Source organism: Chiloscyllium punctatum, chromosome 49 (assembly GCF_047496795.1).
Source record: "Chiloscyllium punctatum isolate Juve2018m chromosome 49, sChiPun1.3, whole genome shotgun sequence".
Taxonomy (NCBI): domain Eukaryota; kingdom Metazoa; phylum Chordata; class Chondrichthyes; order Orectolobiformes; family Hemiscylliidae; genus Chiloscyllium; species Chiloscyllium punctatum.
Window position 1 is genome coordinate 13789940 of NC_092787.1, and position 23031 is coordinate 13812970.

Genomic DNA, 23031 nt, shown 5'->3' on the forward strand with positions numbered 1-23031 from the left:
AGCCATGACTAGTTAGCAATGAGGTGGATCTTGAGAAGTTTACATGAATATCACAAAACAAATTAAACTTGTATCATAACAGAAAGCAAACTCAACAATTTCCCTACAACATTTTTAAAAACACTACAATAGTTGATTGGCAAGATAAGTGCTTGGCTGTTTATATACTCAGTTGAGTCAGGATGCTGGGAAGAAGTAATTCAGCCTTCAAGAAGTTCCAAACTTTGATTATTTTGGTGCAATAGCCACCTGTATTAAGCTGGAAGTTTATTTGCACAAGGTCAGTCAGTCTCATAGAGGCAATTTATCGGGTCAATAAACAGCAGGGAGGGAAGGTGAAGGGAAGGATAGAAAAAAAGGATTGCAGCCAATGCAGTACTTTTTGAAGTGTAGTCATTGTTACAATGGCAGCCAATTTGAACAGATCAAACTCTCACAAAAACAATTACCAGGTAATCCATTTTACCAATGTTATTTGAGGAATACATAACAAGTTGGCCAGTGCAGCAGCGAGAGCTTCTCTGCTCTTCAACATAGTCCTGTGGGACCTCTTATATCGACCTGAGATGGTTCAGAAGGCCTCAGTTGTGAAACAAAACCTCTGACAGTGCAGCAGTATCTCAGTAACGTATAGGAGGGTCAGCCTAAACAGTGTTCGCACATGCCTGGTCTAACACTGACTCAGTGGCAAGAGGCCAAGTCATGAGTCCAGTTGACATTCCTTTACTCTGACTATAATAGCACTCATAAGTTGAGCATCTTCTGCAGAGTTAAAAAACAATGCAATTCAATAAATCTAAGCACAACTAACTTATAGAGCAGCACAGTAGACTCAAAGACCATTTAACCCACTGTGTCCCTGCTTGCTTTTGGCACAACTATCCGATTACACCCACTTGTGAACATGCAATGCAAAAACGGTTAAGAAACAAAAAGTTATGTGTATATATCAGGTGTCCCACATGGGCTGGATTGCACAATACCATACATTTTATATAAGGCAGTTGTTTCAAATGAATGCATCTTCACAAATATCTGCACAAGAGCAGTCCAACATTGAATTTGTCCAACTGTGAACACTGAATTAACAACCAAAACAAAACGTTAGCTGCATTTTCATATGTTTTTTCAAGAACTCCAAGTGTGAATCACCCCACCCACTTAACAAGTTTTGAAACATTCTTGCAGAGGTTAATTGTGAGATGATGTGGGCTTTATTGTGCAATTGTATTTTGCAGCAAATGTTTGCAAATGAGCAAAACAGAATAGAATGACATTCAAATAAACTTCAATTTTAGATTCTGCAGGGCACTTTGCATTCAGTCTTAATTTTCCAATTATTTTATTTCTTTTAGCTGAATCAATATGAAGCCAACAGTGACCTCTAGTGTATTTCGTGTGAGATGTGGTTTTGTGGAAAGTCGGTGGGTCAGAGGACTCATGAAAGACAAGGTAGCAGCTCCACAGTGCCACCCAGGATACAGTCATGAGACTGCAGTCTTTCGTAACCTCATCATCAAACTGGCAAGTACGGGAACAATGTACCTGCAGCGAAATGGATATCTGCTTTAAGAAATGTGTGTTTTACTCTTTCCTGTGACATGCCAAACGCAGAAGACCCATAAAGGAAAGCTATTCAGTGAGTGTAAACTAATCTTTCAGCTAGACTAATTGCGAAGGCAGCTATCGTAACACAATCTCTCCATATTGTTCACAAGATGTCACCCAGAGTTCATGCAGCAAATACTGAGCAGGCAACATGCATGAGTGGGCTACGGGCAACAAGTGATGGGGGTGGGGGGTTTGGTGGGACCATGACCCTTTCAAAATGCAACGGGTCAAATCGCTTCCTGCTGTGCTGCATTATTATTCACAAGCAGTTTGGTTTCTATTAAAATGGATGAGAAGGAGCAGTCGAATGCCTGGAAGAGGCTGGATCTGAGTGACTCAGGCTGCGTCTGTGCAAAAACAGCACTCAGTCTCTGTTTTTGGCTTCAAAGGCTTTGCACAAGGAAAGGTGTCTAAGTATCGCCTGCATGTTGAAACTGCCTCCAGGCACGTGGACAATTTGTATCTTAAACTCTTCACTATCTTTACGGGAAATATACCTCAGAACCTACGTTTTGAAGAAACACATTTCAAAACTTTTGCTTTTTTTCCCCCCAGTGGCGACCTGCATCCACAAGCTGCCAGGCTGTAACTTTAAAGACAAAGTCCTGAATTATGTGAGTACAATACAGGATAAAAGAAAATTTCACCACTTCCCAGTCTTTGCAGACTTTTGCAGCTTATATGAATTGCCCTCTTCTTAATCAGCCTCATGTGTTCCTGAATTCCAATGCCTGTTTCCTCTCCAATGTTCAAACCCTGCCTCTAAACTCTTCCCAGCATGTAATGTCTCCTATTCCAACTACTTTAAAATGCAACCGATCTCCCAGACACAGAAAGGGTCTCTAGAGACTGGGGAGTTAACTTGCCATGCAATTTCCCTTCCTCCCTGTGGTTTATTTCCACGTGTCATTTACCCCTAATGTTCCAGCAGAGACTCGGCAACATCAAACTGAGGTTACAAACACATTGTACATTTCATATAAAACATCCTTTTAAAACAAAAGTCATCTTAGAAACAGTTTAGAATGTTTACTTTTACATCGAGATACAGAATGACCATTCACCCCATCAGTTCTCTACTAGGCACAGACTGCAACTAATGAGAGTAGGCAACAGCATCTCCTCCACGTCAATCCTCAACATCAGCAGCCCACAAGACTCACTATATTCCCTGTGAACGCATGACTGTGTGGCCAAATCCTGTCCTAACTCTATCGGCAAGTTTGCTGATGACACCACCGTTGTAGGCCAGCTTTCAAACAAAGACGAGTCAGAATACAGGAAAAAGATGAGTGCTTGGAGATGTGGTGCAAAGGTAACAATTTCTCCTTCAACATCAGAAAATGGAGAAAGTTGATCATTGACTTCAGGAAGCAAGGAGGAGGTCATGCCCCTGTCTGCATCAATGGTGCTGAGGTGGAGATGGTCAAGAGCGTCAAGTTCCTGGGAGTGGACGATCGACGACTTGTCCTGGCACACCCACATTGATGTAATGGTCAAGAAAGCACAACAATACCACTACTCCCTCAGCATGCTAAGGAAATACAACATGCCCATAAAGATCCACGCTTAGCTTGATAACTCATTTCTCTTACTAGTTTGTACCATTTGCTTTGTACCTTAGGTGCTTTTCACTGCACTCCTGTACTTGAGTACATGTGACAATACAACCTAAAATTTAAAAATCTAAAACCTAAATCTAAAAGCAATTTTTATAGATGCATCATGGAAAGCATTCTATCTGGATGCATCATGGCTTGGGATGGCAACTACTCTTCCCAGGTGTGTGAGAAACTACATAGAGTTGTGAACACAACCCAGTCCATCTCACAAGCTAACCTTCCATCCACTGACTCAATCTACACTTCTCACTGCTTCAGAAAGGCAGCCAACATCAAAGACCCCTCCCACCCGGATTATAATCCCTTCCACCAGGCAGAAGGTACAAAAGCTTAAACACAGAGACCAACAGATTTAAGAACTGCTCCTTCCCTACTTCTTTGGAAAGCACCTCAAATTTTAGATTTAACGCAGATCTTACTCTCTTTATGCATCTTCTCTGCAGCTGTAACACTGTATTAGGTTAGTAGAACAGACTGAGGAATACAAGCTACTAACCTAATATACTTTGCATGGTATGATCTGCCTGTACTGAACATAAATCAAAACATTTCACTGTACTTAGGTAAATCAAATACAATACTATTGATCACTGCAAACAATTTGATTTTGCTCTGCTACAGAACTCCTCTTTGAAAAGATACAAAGGTCTCTTCTGGGACCAAGGCATCACCTCTGGCTGGATTAATTCATGAAGATCCAGCCACCTGAGGGAATGCCATTCAGTCCTTCAGCATATTTGAGTACACGCCCCCATCCCCAGTAAATTTGTCATTGCAGGATTGGCGATTAAAAAAACTTCCATTTTCTGAGTAGAGTGTGTGTCCCTACTGAAGAGTGTACAGCACTGTCATTGGAACAGCCACCAAGTGCTTTGCAATGCACCTGGTGTTATGCAGTGTCCACACTGGCCTACAAAGATTTGGAACTTGCTTTGATTAAACTGTAGAAAGCAAGTAGATCAGTCAGTTCGAGGTGTTCATAACAAAAAGCACAATTTTTCTTTCCATTTTTTCCTGCATAACTTGTAGCCATATAAACCAGCTAATTCTTTCACCGTCAGAATGAGCTCAGTAGGTATTGCTGACAAGATTGCAGAGTGCTTCTTTATTCAATGTAAAAGTTGGAGATATGCTACAAAGGTCGTTTATGTCCCATCATTTCAGATAATTCCATCCATTCTCAGAGAAACCCCACATTTAGATGTTCTTCAGCATGTTCATTGCTCCTATCAGTAGTGTGGCCCCATTTAGAAAACCTTAAAGGTTACTGACCTTTCTCTTATGGGCTTTACCAACGCTTTCATGCACCTTATATAAAAAGGATCTGCCATTCAGGGCTGAATTCTCTGCAATTAGCTGAAGCCCATTCTGTCGTATATGGGAATGGTTCTGAAGGGGGTTAACATTCATGTTACATGGTTCTAAAGAAGGATTACTACACTAGAAATGTTAATGCTATATTCTCTCCACATACACTGCCACACCTGCTAGGTTTCTCCAGCAATTTGTTTTAGTTTGTTCAACACCTACATTCCTGGATCCATGCATTGTATTGGGGCCTCACACAGTCTCTGGGTCGAGACAAGTTGTTCTACTCTAGCTTTTGATGGAAGCAAATATATCTGGAGCAGCTTCCTAAGGTTCTGGTAATTATGCCGGACTAATGATATGGATTGGGTCAGATCACTCATTCTTAAGCAGGCAGCCCAGACCATAACTTTGCAACTTGTTTCAATAAGTGTACAGTGAAAATTACCTGGAGTGAGGTAACTGGGTTGACTACCAGGTTTTAAAAACAGACAAAAATTTATTCACAAGATTACACAATGAAACACAAAGAACAGAATAAAGAACCCCTACAGAACTCAGTCTATCCAAACTAGACTTAAATGATGTTGTTCTGAATATATACAACAGTCCCAATAAACCCCCTGTAAAACACAGTACAAAAAAGGGTCAGATGTTTACAGGTTGAAGTTAGAAGGGCAGAAGAGAGTGTTTCCACACAGTTTACTGTTGAACTCCCAACTAGTTCTGGACTGAATTGAACTGCTCAGCTAGAGAGCTGACTACTCCCCTTTCATTCTATAGGTCACTTCTAAAACATGACCACTTTGGCCTGAACGCTCATCTGTTTACATATAAACAAAAAGGCCTCTCAAAATCCCTTTCATCTCTGAACTAAACTAGTCTGACCAGAGCCCAGCCCGGTTTATTACCACCCTGAAAAAAAATCAAGGACAGAGTCTCCTTGAGCCAAGGAACAGCTTTTAGAGAAAAAAGGACTAGCTTTGTTTCACTAAATGTAGCTCTATTTATTAAAGTTTCATGCAATAAACATTCTTCTTATCTCGGAAGAGTGCCTCTCCTTTAGATATCCTATGGTGGTGTACTCTCCACCACTAATTATTCGATGGACCCAAGACAAAACACTCCCTCAAGCAACCCTCTGTATCACATGCTGGTATTGGTGATCAATAGAAGGTGGTACGAGGAGTTATCATCCGGGGAAATACTACACATTGAAATATGCATTTTAAAAAACGTAGCTAGCTACTATTACTGTCCCTCAACTAAGCACTCTCTGGTTTCTAGCAAAAGTTGAATTTAGGATCACAAAAGCCAAATGGTGCACTTGTGGGGTATGGTAACTAATTCTGTACTCACTCTGCCACCAAGTGGTGATAAAGAAGACTAATCATGTTCAAATTAGCCTGTTACTGTAGCAGATTGTCTTCTGACTTAACTTTTTATATCAAGGGCCAGAGTGAGAACAGCGTTTGACAGAGGAAAGATTTGGAGGGGGCTACCTGTTCTATGTGGGTTAGAGATTTACAGATGTGACAGTAATTTCAGAAGTTAGCAGGAATTTGTTGCTTTGCAAACGTGGTATGAAAACTCATACATTATAGTTTCCATAATTATAAGCAGCTTCATGTGTACTGTCCTGACTTTAGTGCAAAGTCGCTTTGCTCTGACCTGCCTCTCATTTTCATCCTGTTTGTTTTATCCCCATGCAGTCTGCAGAAGCATTTGGATGTCAGTAGAAATGCATTGATTTTCTAACAGTGAACAGCCAGTCTGTTAGCAATTACCGTCCACAACAGTAAACAGTCCTAATTATACTAATCCTTTCCTGAAATTTCTGCATTTCATTTTCCACATCCATCTCTAACTTAATCATGAATATGGACCTTGTTTCTACTTGGAAATCCTACAAGAGTCTCTACACTTCAAAAAGACTTAATTGGCTGCAGTCCCTTCTTTCATAACAAAGATCTTCCTGATGAAACTTAAAAGTCACATTATATTTCCTCTGCTGTGGAGCCCATTAATTCATGCAGGTTTCAAACAGAGAATCTTGTATATAGGATTATCGATACATCTTGACTAATATATACCAAAACTCATCAAAAAAAAAACACTGGTTCCTTTTCAAACAACCTTATCAACCTACGATAGTGCCATTCTTGTCTTACGAATCTGTTACTTAAATCCCTAAGCAGTGCTGAATCAACTCCTATTCCTGCAATCGTTATTGCCCAAAGATTTTGTACCAAACATACCAATTATTGATGCTAAATTCCATCAGCACTTTCTCATCCAATTCACCATATTTTCAATATTCCACTTCACTTTGTTATCCAGTATAACTCTATCAGCCATTGTAGAATTATCTGCACGGTGGTACAGTGGTTAGCACTGTTGCCTCACAGCGCCAGAGACCTGGGTTCAATTCCCGCCTCAGGCGACTGACTGTGTGGAGTTTGCACGTTCTTCCAGTGTCTGCGTGGGTTTCCTCCGGGTACTCCGGTTTCCTCCCACAGTCCAAAGATGTGCAGATCAGGTGAATTAGCCATGCTAAATTGCCCGTAGTGTTAGGTTAGGGGTATGGGTGGGTTGTGTTTCGGTGGGTCAGTGTGGACTTGTTGGGCTGAAGGGCCTGTTTCCACACTGTAATATAATCTAATCTTTTAAATCTATTTCCTATTGCCTGTATCAAAGCATTGTTTTTTTCTTAAGTTCACTCTTGGATGTGACTGTCTTTGCCACTTATTGCCCATCCTTGGTTGTTTTGAGAAGGTGATGATGTGCTTTCTCCTTTCTGTATGCTGAAGACAGTCTGAAATGTCTGAAGATAGTGGCAGACTATCAGGGCTGAACCCGAACCCCATCTGCTCATGTCTGCTTTCTTTCTCCTTTTTCTTTTGCTTTTTTTCTTCTTTCCTCTTTAAAGCTCAGAGAGTGAAGCAGCTGAAGGAGCAGGCAGCAGCAGCAATGCCAGGGTGAGCTGGACACAGCTCCACCCAGCCCGGGTTCACGGTGAGCGAAGAGCAGGTGCTGGGCCGACTCTCCCCGGCCCAGACTCTCAGGCTGGGCCAAGGATCCGTGTCTGCGACTAGGCCCAGGCATCTGAAAGGACGGAAATACTGGTGAAAGGGACAGTGGAGGACCCTGATGACTGGTGGCATGTTCTAGAGGAGGGTCGGATGGGGAACAGGAGGTGCAGGGCAGGAAGTGTGCAACCTTCAGCAGCAGCTCAGATGCAGTGGTTACAATTTTGGTGGCACAGGTGGAGGCTCATAACAGAGACCAGAGAGCCCGTTACAGAGTCTCCAGGAGCCCATTACAGAGACCCCAGAGCCTGTTAGAGACCTCAGAGGCCATCACAGAGACGCCAGAGCACATACCAGAGTCCCCAGAGCCCATTATTGAGGGCAGCACTGTGGCTTAGTGGTTAGCACTGCTGCCTCACAGTGTCAGGGACCTGGCTTCGATTCCTGCCTTGGGCAACTGTCTGTGTGGAGTTTGCATGTTCACCCAGTGTCTGCGTGGGTTTCCTCCGGGTGCACCAATTTCCACCCATAATCCAAAGATATGCAGGTTAGGTGAGTTGGCCATGCAAAATTCCCCATAGTATTAGGTGCATTAGTCAGGGGTAAATATGGGGTAGGGGAATGAGTCTGGGTGGGTTACTCCTCAGCGGATCGGTGTGGACGTGTTGAGCTAAATGGCCTGTTTCCATAATGTAGGGAATCTAATCTATTACAAAGACCCAAGGACCCCATTACAGAAACAACAGAGCCCATTATTGAGGGCAACATGGTGGCTAGCACTGCTGCCTCACAGCGCCAGGGACCCAGGTTCAATTCCTGCTTCGGGCGACTGTGTGTGAAGTTTGCACATTCTCCCCGTGTCTGCGTGGGTTTCCTCTGGGTGCACGAATTTCCACCTACAATCCAAAGATGTGCAGGTCAGGTGAATTGGCGATGCTAAATTCCCATAGTGTTAGGTGCATTAGTCAAGGGTAAATGTAGGGTAGGGGAATAGGTCTGTCTGGGTTGCTGTTTGGAGGGTCAATGTGGACATGTTGAGCCAAATGGGCTGTTTCCATACTGTAGGGACTTAAAATCTAATCTATTAAAAAGAGTCTCCAGAGCCCGTTACAGAGACCCCAGAGCCCACTGCAGAGACCCCAGCCAACATCAAGCAGCAGCAGAGCAGGAACAAGATTAACTGTATTGGTATAAAATTTTGCTTTATATTCAGTGTTTCAAGGGGGTGCCAGAGCATGGCAACACTTTGTATATAACACACAAAAAGACACTTTTCTCTGGTGACAATAAGTCTAAATCTGATCTCATCTCATCTAAAATTCTCTCCCACATTGTAGTTAAATAGAGAGTTTGAGAATTTTGACAGTGAGTGAATGTGGTCCCAAATCTGAATTGTGTTGAATACCATTACTCATTTCCACCTATTCTGAAAGTAGCCATCAACTCCTCCTCTTTCATCCTTCTAATCTGAAAGCAACAGAGCAGATGAGAGCTAGGAATTCTGCAATGGATAACTCGGCTCCTGACTTCCAAAATCCTGACCATCATCTACAAGGATTAATGACAGCAGCCTTCCACCCACAAACACCTTCCATCCATATAGGACAACTGATGAAATGTTAATCCAAAGAACAAAGAAGAACAAAGAAAATTACAGCACATGTACAGGCCCTTTGGCCCTCCAAGTCTGTGCCAATCCAGATCCTCCATCTCAACCTGTCACCTATTTTTCAAGGATCTGTATCCCTTTGCTTCCTGCCTATTCATGTATCTGTCTAGATACATCTTAAATGATGCTATTGAGCCCGCCTCTACCACCTCCGCTAGCAATGCATACCAGGCACCCACACCCTCTGCATAAAGAACTTTCCACGCATATTTCTCTTAAACTTTTCCCCTCTCACCTTGAACTTGTGACTCCTATTAATTGAGTCCCCTATTCTGGGAAAAAGCTTCTTGCTATCCACCCTGTCTATACCTCTCATGATTTTGTAAACCTCAATCTGGTCCCCCCTCAACCTCCGTCTTTCTAATGAAAATAGTCCAAATCTACTCAACCTCTCTTCATATCTGGCATTCTCCATAACTGGCAACGTTTTGGTGAATCTCTTCTGTACCCCCTCCAAAGCATCCAGATCCTTTTGGTAATGTGGCAACCAGAAATGTACGCAGGATTCCAAATGTGGCGGAACCAAAGTCCTATACAAGTGTAATATGACCTGCCAACTCTTGTACTCAATACCCGTCTGATGACGGAAAGCATGCCAAATGCCTTCTTGACCATTCTATCAACCTGTGTTGCCACCTTCAGGGTACAATAGACCTGAACACCCAGATCTCTCTGCAGATCAATTTTCCCCAGGGCTTTTCCATTTATCATATAGTTCGTTCTTGAATTGGATCTTCCAAAATGCATCACCTCGCAATTGCCCAGATTGAACTCCATCTGTCATTTCTCTGCCCAACACTCCAATCTATCTATATTCTGCTGCATTCTCTGACAGTCCCCTTCACTCTCTGCTACTCCACCAATCTTAGTGTCATCTGCAAACTTGCTAATCAGAACACCTATATCTTCCTCCAGATCATTTATGTATATCACAGACAACAATAGTCCCAGCACAGATACCTGTGGAACACCACTGGTCACAGTTCTCCATTTTGAGAAACTCCCTTCCACTACTACTGTCTCCTGTTGCCCAGCTAGTTCTCTATCCATTTAGCTAGTCCACCCTGGACCCCATGCGACTTCACTTTCTCCATCAGCCTACCAACTGTGTCTGGTGTGTCTGTGTGTATGTGTCTGTGTAAGCGTGTGAGCATGTCTGTGTAAGTGCGTATGTGAGTGTGTGTGAATGTGTGCCTGTGTGAGTGTGTGCATGTGGCTGTGTCTGTGTGTGGATTTGAGAGTGTATATGTATTTGTGTGTGCATATGTATCTGAGAGAGTGTGTGCATGTGTGTCTGTGTATGTGTGTCTGTGTCCCTGTGTGAGTGCATATGTGTGTGTCTGTGATGCCTATGTGTGCGTGTGAATGTGTACCTGTGTGAGCGTGTCTGTGTGTGTGAATGTGTGCCTGTGAGTGTGCCTGTGTGAATGTGCGCCTGTGTGTGTCTGTTTGTGCGAATGACTGTGTGTGTGTGTGTGTGTGTGTGTCTGTCTGTCTGGAGGAAGATATCTCCTGCTTATTGACCATTTGGAGTATGGCCGGAGGTGTTTGAAATATATTTTGATTCATGGAACATGGGCAATGCTGACATTTCTGTCCAGCCCTGGTTGGTGTGTGTTTGTTACATTGTGATAGAACATAAACAAACACAATTTGATCGCTCTTGACATAAAGTGGAATGGGAGCAAGATACAGTGGAGAGCGCAGGAAAAATCATCATAAGCATGCAAATAAATATCAGACATTGATTATTTTTTAATTTGACCATCTTCTTCCAAATTCAACAGAAGGCTGAAGAACTCTAAGGTGGTGGAGCTATGAGTAAAGAACAGAAAAATATTATTCACCTCCGACCCCATAATTAAGGAAATATGAAAACAGCTTTGAATTTTGCTTTTACTTGAACTAAAATTGGAGATATACACCAGTTATAATTTGTAAATCTGTAATTTGTTTTCAAAAAGATTGAATCTCTGATTCCCTCCACATAAAAGAGACATTGCTTGAAATTACATTATTTTTAAAAACAAGTCTGCAGCAAGAATACTTGTCATTCACCGTGTCCATAGCATTTCCCTAACACGCGGAGGGTTTCTGAAACAAAAGGCTGAGAACCTCTGCTACAGATCATCAGCAAATGACTGAAATTTAATTCTAGATGTATTTATAAATGTATGAATAATGAAGGATGAATACATTAATAATTAAACAATGTTAACTAATAAGAGGACTTGCATACCAGGAAGCCTTTGTACATTTATGTTTGAGTCATATTTATACATGTGTAACTACAAGATCTGCAAAAGCTGAGTAACACTGACCTCTCTACAGCAGACTTGACTAGGGTTCCCGAGCATGGCACTGTACTCAGAGTGCATTTGGGTACCCAACTGACTTCATGCCATTGCTATATCCACCACTCCAAAACACAGAGGGGGAGACTTGGGAAATGTTAAAGCTTAATTCCTTTCTTCATTACACAAATATTGTAGGCTGCAGAGGATATTTATTCGTTATCTCTGTGCAGAATCAGATTATTAAACTTTTTTTAGAATGGGTTCCACGATTGCCACACAGTGATGACAATGAATTTATCAGCTCCCTCTCATGCCCCATTGAGGGAGAGATTCCTCTCGAGAACCAAGTTCTCCTGGCTGCTCTTCTCTTGCTCATATTCCTGCCCTTTCCAGATATACTCACCTCTTACTCTCATTGAAACGTTTTCGGTCTTCATAAAAGATCACAGATATGTGCACATAAGAGCTTGACAGTGATATTATTGTGTAAATAATCATGTACTATGTCTAATGTAGGACATGCACTGCCTACTGTCATGTGTTTTGATCTTTTTTTTGTTGTTAGCACTTACTATTGTAAGGTGCTATGTCAACATTTTTCCTATTTAAATTTCCTATTTAACTACCGTGTGGTTATGGCCAGCATCCGGCACGGGCTTTGGAAAGCTCTCTCCCAGCTCCACTATGGGTTTTGTTTTTGCGTACACGCATATATAAAAAGATACGACTGTGAAGGTGTGGGAAAGACCACACACGGGCTATGAAATAGGACAAGAGACATATTGGAACAACAGTGATCCAGTTACAAGGCACATTAGCACAGTAACGTGCTTCACCTTGGAATAAGTTTCTGATACCTGTTCAAATGGGTCACAGTGGATTCTAGCAAACAACTGGAGGGAAATACAAAGGGACCCACATAGTTCCTTGAAGCCAGTTCTACAACAGTATTAGCTAAGGTTTCTGATCAGGCTGCCTTACCCATGCACTTGGCACAAGTCTAAAAGACTTTGGGACGGGGGAAGGTGACAAGAAAGGAAACATATGAACATTCAAAACAGAAGCAGGAATATTTAGCTCTCCCCTGACCCCAGCCCTTCTTAGACTGATTCCACGTGTCTAGATGTTCATAACTGATCCATTCGTGTTTTAAATTCCACATTCTCATCTATCTGCTATAAACTTTGATTCCCAGCCTAACAAGGTCTTAACAATATTCATGATTTGGAGATGCTGGTGTTGGACTGGGGTGTACAAAGTTAAAAATCACACAACATCAGGTTATAGTCCAACAGGTTTAATTGGAAGCACACTAGCTTTCGGAGCGATGCTCCTTCATCAGGTGATAGTGACTATCACCTGATGAAGGAGCGTCGCTCCGAAAGCTAGTGTGCTTCTAATTAAACCTGTTGGACTATAACCTGGTGTTGTGTGATTTTTAACTTAACAATATTCAATTATCCTACCTTCATTGCATTCTGAGGCAGAAGGATCCAAATCGCACAACCCCCCCCACAAGAAAAGAAATGCTCCTTAACCCTGCACTGAAAGCGAGTCTCTAATTTTTAAGCAGTGCCCCTGCTCATCCACAACAGCAAACATCCTTTCCATATCCACTTTGTCAAGACCATTCAGGGTCTTACACATCAATCAATCAAATCACTCTTCACTCTTCAAAACTCCAGTGAAAACAAGTTCAGTTTATCTTACCCATCTTCACAAGCCAAACTATTCATTTCAGATGCCAATCCAGTAAACCTCTTCTGAAAGACCTCAATGCAACTACAACCTTCCTTAAATAAGGAGACCAAAACTGCACAAAGCTTGCAAGATGTGGGCTCACAAATGCCCTTTATAACATCCTTAGTTTTATGTTCAAGTCCATTCATTCTAAGGAATAGAATCCCATTAGCCTTCTTGATTACATGCTGTACCTTCACACGTCTTATATCAGAACACCCAGATTACTTGTAATCTTCAACATCATTGTGATTAGAATTTCCCTCAAAACGTTTAATATGATCAATTTGAAGTTGGCTAATAAGATGGCGCTCACAGGAGAATTTCACCATTTATTTCTGAAATATTATTCTTTGAATGTAAAGATGGATCTTACTCAAGGTAAGAACATTTTGGGAAGGAAAACATTATATTTAATGAAATCCAAGCTGAAGGGGTTGCTTAGAGAAAGGATCTATGTTTTTACCTGCTATGAGTTTCCCATTTGCTCAGCTGCTGTAGTCAAACCAGTCTAAGGGTTGATGTGCAGTTGTGGTGCCCCAGGGAAAGCAGGGTTATTTTAAGACCACTTTGCTTTTGTTGTTTTGTATGGCCTTCTTTAGGGAAGCACATGGATGTTCCCTGTTGCTAAATATCCACCAGGGAGGGAAACCATAATTCCTATGTGAGATTTCTCCAGAGATGGAGGCCTTACACCCTGTGTCTCCTAGCAAATAAAAGCATGAAGTCTAATTGTAAGCTGTGTTTGTTTGTTTTTCCATTATAAACTGGGAGTGCACTAGCCTTGGGTTATTATGGTACCAATCTTTGAAGTGATTCAAAGACTGTCATCGCCAAAATGACATGAAAGAAAGATATGCATTTATCCTGCACCTTTCACAACTGCTGGATAATCCACAATTGAAATGCGGGAAGCGTAGCAGCCAATTTGCATTCTCCAAACCCCCACAGCCAACAAAGTGATTATTGCCAGATCACCCATTTTGGTGATGTCAACCTTGACAACATTTGCACATTCTTCAAAAAAAAATGAATTACTGCTTTTGAGTAACAAGTCCGACTGCACTGAGAGAGAATGTATTTAAAAAGAGTTTGCTTTGGCAAAGCCATTACTTTATTAATTAACAATGACCAGCTTGCAAGAAGTTCAGATGAGTCCCATTATTTATCTCACCATTTGAGTATATGCTACATCATCATTCTGATATAAGTTCTCTGCCAAGTTATCAAATCAAGCCATTCTTTTTCTGGGACAACAAGAGTTTTACAACATGAACGAACCTATTAGTGATACACAGTGAATACAATGGCTGTATTCAACTCTCCCTCTACACAGCCCTCAGCATTGACTGTTTGTTGGATTATTTGCTTACTTGTAAACCCATATATAAACAGTACGGCCTCTACCTGCTTCATTCCCTCAGCTTTAATTTCTTGGTTTCAACTTTTTTTAAAAAAATGTGTTCCTGGTATGTAGGTGTTTATTACCCACCCCATTTTCCCAAGGTAGTTTGGAATTGCATGTTGGCCAGGTAAGGAGGGCAGATTTCCTTTCCAAATAGACACTATTGAACAAGATGGGTTTTTGAGACAATCAGCTGTGATTACGTGGTCACCATTTGGCTTAAATCTGGCTCCAGATCTTCTTCGAAATTTAATTCAGATGATTTCACACTCTGCCATATTGGGAGTCAAACCCAAGTTCCCAGAACATTACCCTGGTATCCTGAACTCCTAGCCTACTGATATTATCACTACACCACCACCTTCCGATATCGGTCTCACCCTTCCCTGTCTCTATATTCTCCTCCAGCTCCACAGCCCTTTGATGGAGTATTACTCCAGTGGTGACCCTAGTTACTGTTGCTAATGCCATAATGGAAGGACTTCCCTAAGACTCCTTGGACACTGTCTCTTTCTTTCTCTCTCATTCAAAAAGCCTATAAAAACATAATTATTTGGTTTTGGTTAACTATCCTGCTATTTTTATGGCTGTGTAGCTATATTTGTCTGCTATTACTCATGTGCAGTCCACTGATTATCAAATTAAAGCTGTTACACATATATTCGCAAGATATTGCTGATTTCATAGAATCCCTGCAGTGTGGAAACAAGCCCTTTGGCCCAGCAAGTCCACACAGACCCTCCAAAGGGTAACCCACCCAGACCCATTCCCCTACCCTATTACTCTACATTTATCTCTGACTAATCTCTACCTAACCTACACATCCCTGGACAGAATGGGCAATTTAGCATGGTCAATTCACGTAACTTGCACACCTTTTGGAATGTGGGAGGAAACCTGGGAACCCACACAGGCACGGAGAGAATGTGCAAACTCCACACAGATAGTCACCCAAGGTTGGGATCAAACCAGGTGCTGTGAGGCAGCAGTGCTAACCACTGAGCTACAGTCCCTTCCCTACAAAGATATAGCCACCCAGGGACTGATTGAAAACAGATCAAAGTGTAACCAGAAAACCATCAGTTCACAGGCACAACTCCACATTCTGACGTGCAATTTGTCAAAATTGTTATCAATCTTGGGCACAGAAATATAAGAGTATGCTTTTAACCAAGTGGATCACTCAAAAACTCTGCCTACAATTACTTCCAGAATTATGTGCCTGAGTGTTGGCAGAATCTGCTCTGGTTATGATCACTGTCTGAAGTAATTCACTGGATTATGATTTATGTGCTGTCTTTGGGTTTTAGAATTGATCTCACTGTCACAGGTCCCATGCACAGATGTTACCCTTTATTACCAAGAAGGAACAAAACCTGCACTGGAGATATCTGTAGGTCATTGTTTGAAATGGAGTACATCATGCAAAAAATCACTTATTCACTCCTTGAAATTGGTCTAAGATAAATCGTAACAATATTACTTCAGTTATATGGTAGGTTTACTGCCACGACCCTCGTTCAGGATAAGATTAGATAGAACTTTTTTAGTTTAACGTGGTGCAGAGAAACCTTGCAGTACTCTAATGATAAGAATCTCATGTCTTAAAGAAGGTGCAGTTTATTGCATGATACGAATCAGATCCAAATTACATTAACATGATAGATATTGTTACACTCGCTTTTAGGAAATATAGGTCTTACTTCTTGATCTTAGTCCCCCAACCTTCATTATAGTGGATGGCGCTTAACGAATGCTCTCCTTAATGGCATTGTGGGTCAACTCAGAACAGGTCGTCTGCAGCGGTTCAAGGCGGCAGCTCACCAGCACCTTCTTAAGGGCAACTAGGGATGGGTAATAGATGCTGACCAGCCAGCAACACCCACATCCCACAAATGACTTTTTCAAAAAATCCTTAGTATTAACCACTTTTTTAACATACATCTTTATACAACAGAAATAAGGCTTTTTCATTCCCATATTTTCATTTGCTCGATTGTCAACTCCAGTTGAAACTCATGTGCATGAACTGACAGTCATTCTGGAGATGTAGTTACAAGCAAACCAAAGCTGACCATCCATGGGTGTATGATATTTAGGAAGGGAAGGAAGCTAGCTCGGTTAATCAAACAGTGCATTAGTATTGTAGTGGCCTTAGCTTTAACTTTCAAACTGTAGAATCAATTTGGCAGGAAAATAAGAGAAAAGGATTGCGGCAGAAAATATTGGTGCAAGTTGGTTATAGCATTCAAACAATAGTGGTTATGTAAAATTGCCATATAAGTCAGACAGTAAAAGTGTATGTGACAATGGTAACACAGTGATCAGGGGATTTCAATTTATTTCGATAGAGTAGGTAAACTGAAATTTGTACCACTTTTGTGGAAGATCAATTCTTGGAAGACATGCAAGTTTCTTGAATAGTATGTTGAAGACCCACATATAGAATGAGCTATTTTAAATCCAGAGTTGGGCAATGAAAATCGACAAATTAATAATTTTGTTATAAAGGTGTTTTGAGGAAAGAGAGATCATAATACGATAAAATCTTACATTAAATTTGAAGGTGTTGTAATGCAATCAGAAACTAGCATCTTAAAACTAAACAAAGGAAACTTTGAAGGGATGAGGGCAAATTGATTTTGTTGGGAGTGGGGGGTACCAGAGTAAAAAATATGACAAAGCCAGGTAATGGCTAACAACTAAAGAATTAATACATAATTTGCAACAGGAATACATTCCTTTAATGCACAAATACCCAGTAAGGTAATTGCTCCAATTGTGGCTAACAAAAGCAATTAAGGATTATATCGGAACTAAGAAAGGCACAAAGTGCTATTAAAAATTGGATAAGCCTGAGGATTGTAAGAATTTTAGAAATTTGCAAAGCATGGGCAAAACAAAAATTAAGAAATGCAAAAATGAATAACAGCAACTAGGAAAATAAAAAAAAAACGACTGTTAAAGCTTTGATGGATATGTGAAAAAGAAAAAAAAACACAAAACATATCTGGGTCCATTACAAGAGGAGTCAGGAGAATTAATAATGGTGAATAATTAAATGGTAGAGAAACTAAACATCTACTTTACTTCCATCTTCACAGAAGAAAGTACTAACAGCCTCTCAGAAATAATGGAGAATCTAGGAAATAGCAGAAAAAAGCTCTGCAAATAAATTTTAAAAAGCACCAGAGAAATTAAGGGGACATAAAGTGGAGCTAAATCCCCATGACCTACATCCCAAATTGTTAACGGTCTGTGCCAAAAGTAGATGCATTGGTGGTCAACATTCCAAACTTTAATGACTCTGGAATGGTTTCTGCAGATTGGAGGTGGAAAATGTAACCACAGTATTTAAAACAGTAGAGTGTGAGAAAACTGGGAATTACAGCTATGTTAGCCTCACATGTGTTGCAGGGAAAATGCTTGAATCTAGGATGATGTGATAATAGGACACTTGGAAAATAATAGCAGGATCTAATGGAGTCCATCAAACAGTTTGGGTTTTTTTTGGAGAATGTAACTAGCACAATAAATAAGGGGTAACTGGCAGACATGGTACAGTGTATTTAGATTTTCAGAAGATTTTTGATAAATATCACATGCAAGGGCTTTGTAATTAAAATTGGAACACTTGGAATTGGGGGAATACACTGGCATGGATTGAGAATGGGTTGACAGATAGAAAACACAGTAGGAATAAATTGATCATTTCTAAGGTGGCAGCCTGTGATCAGTGGGTACTGCATGGCTCAGTGCTGGGATCCCCTATCAATAATGTTGGCGGTCAGATTAAATGTAATATTTCCAAGTTGGAAAAGGACACAAAGCTAGGTACAAGTGTAAGGAGGGTGCAAGGCATTCTCACTGGGATTTGGAGATGTTATGCTAGTGGGCAAAAAAACTGACAGATGAGATGCAATGTGAAGAAATGAGAGATTATGCATTATGATAGAAAAAGTAGAAATTGAGAATATTGCTTCTGTAGTGCGAGGCTGGGAAGCACTGAACTTAAAAAAAAAAGAGTTCAGGATTCAGGTCAGGAAGCAATTAAAAGTGCAAGTGGTACATTGGCACTTAATGCAAGAGGATGTGAGTGTAGGCATAAAGATGTCTCACTGTATTTATGTAGGGCTTTGGTGAGACAATACCTGGAGTATTGCGTGCAGTTTTGTTCTCCTTACCTATGGAAAGATATACTTGCCATTGAGGAGTGTGAGGAAAGGTTCACCAAACTGGCATTGGAGAGATTGTCCTATGGGGAAAGATTAAATTAATTAGGTCTTTATTCTATGGGGTTTAGAAGAATGAGAGGTGATTTCATCCAACCATACAAATTTCTAACAGGGTAGATGTATGAAGGATGTTCCCCCCAGGCTGGTTAGTCCAGAACAAAGGGACACCATGTCAGAATAGGACTGATATGAGGCAGACATCCTTTGCTGAGAAGGTAGTGAATCTTTGTAATTCACTGCTCCAGATGGCTGTGTCATGGAGCATGTTTAAGATTGAGATAGATATATTTCTGTACATTAAAAGTATTTTTGGCTATAGCAATGGTGCAGGAAAAGGAGACCCACATGGTAAATCAGCCATGATATTATTCAATAGTGGAACAACCTTAAAGTATTGAACAGTCAACACCTGCTCTAATTACTTATATCCAGGAAAGCAGACCGACAGTTGACCTGATGGCACTATTTAAAATTATAAAGGGGTTTGACAGGATTAATACAAAAAAATTACCTACTTTTGGACTTCTCCACAAATGGAGTCATAAATACAGGAGAGTCTCAAATCAATTCAATAAGGAATTCAGAGAAACATTTGTACCCAGAGAGTGGCTTGTGTATGGATCTTGATGTACAACACGGAAACAGACCGTTCGGTCCATCCCGTCCAGGTCGACCAGATATCCCAACCCAATCTCGTCCCACCTGCTAGCACCCGGCCAATATCCCTCCAAACCCTTCCTATTCATATACCCATCCAGATGCCTTTTAAATGTTGCAATTGTACTAACCTTCACCACTTCCTCTGGCAGCTCATTCAATGCACATACCACCTTCTGCGTGAAAAAGGTGCCCCTTAGGTCTCTTTTATATCTTTCCCCTCTCACCCTAAACCTATGCCCTGTAGTTCTGGACTCCCCCACCCCAGGGAAAAGACCTTGTCTATTTATCCTATCCATGCCCCTCATGATTTTATAAATCTCTAGAAGGTCAGACCTCAGCCTCCGACGTTCCAGGGAAAACAACCCCAACTTCAGAATTAAAGTTCAGCAGCTGCTGGGGTAGGATACAAAAATGTGTAGATGAATCATTAGCCGGTTTCTGGTTTATTAGCTCAGTAATGTCACCAGTATGCCACCATCTCCATGTAAGCCAATCTGTAATGCTGTCTAACTGCTTCCTTCACTGTCATCTATTGGCTCTTCTTCTTTCAGGTGGCACACAGTGGTTAGCACTGCTGCCTCAGAGCGCCAGAGACCCGGGTTCAATTCCCGCCTCAGGCGACTGTGTGGAGTTTGCACGTTCTCCTCGTGTCTGCATAGGTTTCCTCTGGGTGCTCTGGTTTCCTCCCACACTCCAAAGATGTGCAGGTTAGGTGAATTGGCCATGCTAAATTTCCCGTAGTGTTAGGGAAGGGGTAAATGTAGGGGTATGGGTGGGTTGCGCTTCGGCAGGTCGGTGTGGACTTGTTGGGCCGAAGGGCCTGTTTCCACACTGTAATCTAATCTAATCAATTTACAAATTGAGTCGGTAATTAGGAAGGCAAAAACAACATTGGCATTTATTTCAAGGGGACTAGAATATAAAAGCAGGGATGTATTTCTGAGCCTTTGTAAGGCTCTGGTCTGACCATATTTAGAGTATTTGAGCAATTTTGGGCCCCATACCTCAGGAAGGATGCATTGGCCCTGGAGTGGGTCCATAGGAGGTTCCCAGGAATGAAAGGCTTAACATATGAGGAACGTTTGAGGATTCTATGGTTCTATACTTGATGAAGTTTAGAAGGATGAGGAGGTTCTAATTGAAACTTACAGAACACTGAACGACCTGTGCAGAGTGGATATTGGGAAGATGTTTCCATTGGCAGGAGAGACTACGACCCAAGGCCACAGCATTAGAGTAAATGGAAGACCCTTTAGAACAGAGATTAGCAGAAATTTCTTTAGGCAGTGAGTCTGTGGAATTCATTGCCACAGGAGGCTGTGGATACCAGGTCACTGAGTACATATGGAACATAAGTTCTTGATTACCAAGGGGATCAAAAGTTATGGGGACTAAGTGGGAAAATGGGATTGAAAAATCTATCCGCCATGATTAACTGGCAGAGCAGACTCAATGGGCTGAATGGCTTAATTTCTGCTCCTATGTTTTATGCTCTTATGGTCTTCCATTAATCCTTCAGGTGATGATTAGGTTCCAGCCATCTGCATGGATAAGAATCTAAGGAACTCCATTTGTCTGCTTTCAATATTATTTAAGAGTTCTCTTGTGCTTCTAACTTTATTCAGTACTTCCTCATTAAGTCTCTTCTCCACCTTAGCAGCTTTCTTAAGCACAATATTTCAAAGCTGTTGAATTTATTTTCTTCCTCTTTCCCAATGCTCCAGGCTTCACATCCATAATTCATGACTGGCTAGATGCAACACTTTAGCATATGGATTCTCCTATCAAGAATCCGGCTCACTTTTCTTAAAATGTTGCTCAATTTTGTAGAAACACTTTTGGCTTGTTCAAACCTATTTCAAATTTGAGTATTCCTTCTGACATTGTTAAAAATCACACAACACCAGGTTACAGTCCAACTGGTTTATTTGGAAGCACTAGTTTTCGGAGCGCTGCTCCTTCATCAGGTGGCTGTCTGTAAGCTAGTGCTTCCAAATAAACCTGTTGGACTATAACCTGGTGTTCAACTTTGTACACCCTAGTCCAACACTGGCACCTCCAAATCATGACTACCTTCTGACATTGGATATCTTAGATCAATAAATTGATTGATGAACATTATAATCAGTTAAGGGGGAAATCGAAGCCTTCTATTAACTCCCAACTTGGGTCAGTCACAATAAATATTTATAATGCTTTTACAGCCATCAAATTTTGTTTAAAACGTGATTAACTAGATCACAACGAAGGAGACAAATTATAAAGTTTTTGTGTAAGAAAGAGGAATTTTATTGCCAACTAACTTGAAAAACAGAGGCAACGTTCCCTCTAAGCTGTATAAGACTGCTGGGCACACTGACTGGGATGCTGTTGTCACTCATGTACTTTGGAAGTCCATGCAGCAGCAACAACAATAATACAGGGAACGTTAAACACAAGCAAAGTTTAAAAAGTAGAAAAAAAAAAGTCTCATTTGGACAGGAAAAATGGGCTTCACTTTTTGACACGTTAGCTTTGAAAACTAATGCCAATTGTTTAATTGTGGACTTGTATTGGTGAGCAATGGTGATGTTTGTAGACCTTAAGTTGTCAATGAATGGCTGTTGCCTCAAGTTGCCTTTTCACTCTCTTGAAGGTTGAGCGAGACATGGAGCAAGAGAGAGAGAGAACCACTTCCAGCTTCTTGACATTATCGGTTCATATTTCATTTTCCCAGCTTGCTTTGGTGCAGAAAGGAACAACTGATATAGCTTCACTTGTATATTTCCAAGTCTGCTCTATTGTCATTGCAAACGGTGTATTCCATGTGTAACCTTTCATTTTCCCATTATGTGAATTTATCATGCAAGTGTGAATTAAACAAGATATGATGTTAGTTATGCTGACATAGTTGGCTGGTTTCAATCTTTAGATAACATGATAATTACAATTCAGCCAGTTTCCCTTATGTCATAATGCCTTCTACACTGGCTTCAATCTGTGGTTAAATGTCCACAGGTCAGTATATATCCTTTCTTTAAGAAATACCTTTAGTTTATGAAGGGTCTCAAATGAAGTTGAAAGTTGACAGTCTATTTTTAATGTGAATGTAACATATATTCTAACTTGCTTCCATTCACTCTGATGGCACATACTGGAATTTCCTTCGACTCAGTCATTACCACACACAATGTACACTTTGTTGCAGTTAAGACAGAACCTACCACTTTCCTTTATGACTTATCGATTAATTTTTGCAAGTTTTCTTTTGTTATTCTAAGTGTAGTGTCATTAGCACAGGACATGATGTTGATGGCTTTCCTTTTGACCTTTATAACATCCATCCTTCCAAATCTTTAATAATGTATATGGAGAAACAGTCTGATGAGAGGATTCAACCTTTTTTGACCACTTCCTGATCTCAGAGCTAGTTCTTGTATGTGATGGTCTCCGTAGTTGATTCAATTAGCATTTGT

At 41.0% G+C, this 23031-nt stretch overlaps 1 protein-coding gene and 1 long non-coding RNA gene across 2 annotated transcripts in view; one reads left to right on the top strand and one right to left on the bottom strand.

Moving 5' to 3' along the window:
- The window catches only part of garnl3 (GTPase activating Rap/RanGAP domain like 3), a 443924-nt gene that overhangs the window by 414588 nt on the left and 6305 nt on the right, over window positions 1–23031 (bottom strand). The gene's annotated exons all lie outside the window — the stretch shown is intronic.
- LOC140469575 (uncharacterized) lies at window positions 1475–22461 on the top strand. Its single transcript, XR_011956164.1, has 3 exons — window positions 1475–1639; window positions 2167–2225; window positions 22212–22461. It is a non-coding gene; the product is annotated as an uncharacterized lncRNA (long non-coding RNA).